The sequence below is a fragment of the Macaca nemestrina genome, unplaced genomic scaffold (assembly GCF_043159975.1).
Source record: "Macaca nemestrina isolate mMacNem1 unplaced genomic scaffold, mMacNem.hap1 Scaffold_577, whole genome shotgun sequence".
NCBI lineage: Eukaryota > Metazoa > Chordata > Mammalia > Primates > Cercopithecidae > Macaca > Macaca nemestrina.
In genome coordinates this window covers 10256-11720 of record NW_027257746.1, presented here as the reverse complement: position 1 = coordinate 11720, position 1465 = coordinate 10256, and positions in this window count along the sequence as shown.

The following is a 1465-nucleotide window of genomic DNA, read 5'->3' as shown; positions in this document are numbered from 1 at the left end:
ATTAGCCAGGCATGGTGGCGGGCACCTGTAATCCCAGCTACTCGGGAGGCTGAGGCAGGAGAATGTCATGAACCTGGGAGGCGGAGCTTGCAGTGAGCCGAGATCACGTCACTGCACTCCAGCCTGGACGACAAAGCGAGACTCTGTCTCAAAAAAAAAAAAAAAAAAAGAAAAGAAAAGAAAAAGAAAAAAAAAAAAGAAACCAGAATCTATAATCCTAAGGTTTTTAACCTGGCTTTCAGAAATTTATGAAGTCCCCAAAATCCTGTGCAACAATTTTGTGTATATGCATCCATGTGTGTTTATGGGGAGACGATTTATAGCTCTCCATACATTTTCAAAGTGGTTGGATTCCAAAAAATTTTAGAATACGCCACTTGGGCCTGGTGTGGTGGCTCACACCTGTAATCCCAGCACTTAGGGAGGCTGAGGCAGTAGGATCCACTGAGATCAGCAGTTTAAGACCACCAACATAGCGAGACTTCCACCTCTACCAAAAAAAAAAAAAAAAAAAAAAAAAATGCTGGGCGTGGTGGTGCACACCTGTGGTTCTAGCTGCTCGGGAGGTTGATCACCTGATCCCAATAATCTGAGGCTGTGGTGAGTTAGAATTGTACCACAGCACTCCAGCCTGGGCAACAGAGCAAGACCCTCTCTCCAAAAAAAACCCCAAAAAACCGTATCACTTAATATACTATTGTTGTTGGTCAAGTATCAGATTTTGTTTAAAAATTAAATACTCTTTTTTTTTTTTTTGAGATGGAGTCTCGCTCTGTCACCCAGGCTGTAGTGCAGTGGCATGGTCTCAGATCACTGCAAGCTCTGCCTCCTGAGTTCACACCATTCTCCTGCCAGAACCTCCTGAGTAGCTGGGACTACAGGTGCCCGCCACCACGCCTGGATAATATTTGTATTTTTAGTAGAGATGGGGTTTCACCGTGTTAGCCAGGATGGTCTCGATCTCCTGACCTCGTGATACGCCCACCTTGGCTTCCCAAAGTGCTGGGATTACAGGTAAATATTCATTTTTAGCAAAGTTGTACAGGCATGCAGCTCTAAGAGTCAGAAATTAACAAGGCTTAGAACAAAACCCAGCAAACCCCTACCTTACCCTTCTCCACCCTGATCCCTGCTCCTTGGAGGTTACTGTGTTTATGTTTTAGCTGGTTCTTCTAGATTGTGTGGAAGACAGGGAGATGTCCTACTGTGGAAGACAAGGATTCAGGTTGCTTACCCTCCGCCCTCCTCTTGTTGCCCACGTTTTTCTCCCCCATCCTCTCAGTATAATTATTGTGATAGTGAGGCCAGGCATGGTGGATCATGACTTATCCCAGGTTTTTGGGAGGCCGAGGCAGGCAGATCACTTGAGGCCAGGAGTTGAAGGCCAGCCTGGCCAACACAGTGAAACCCCATCTCTACTAAAAAATACAAAAATTAGTTGTAGTGTCGCACACCTGTAGTCCCA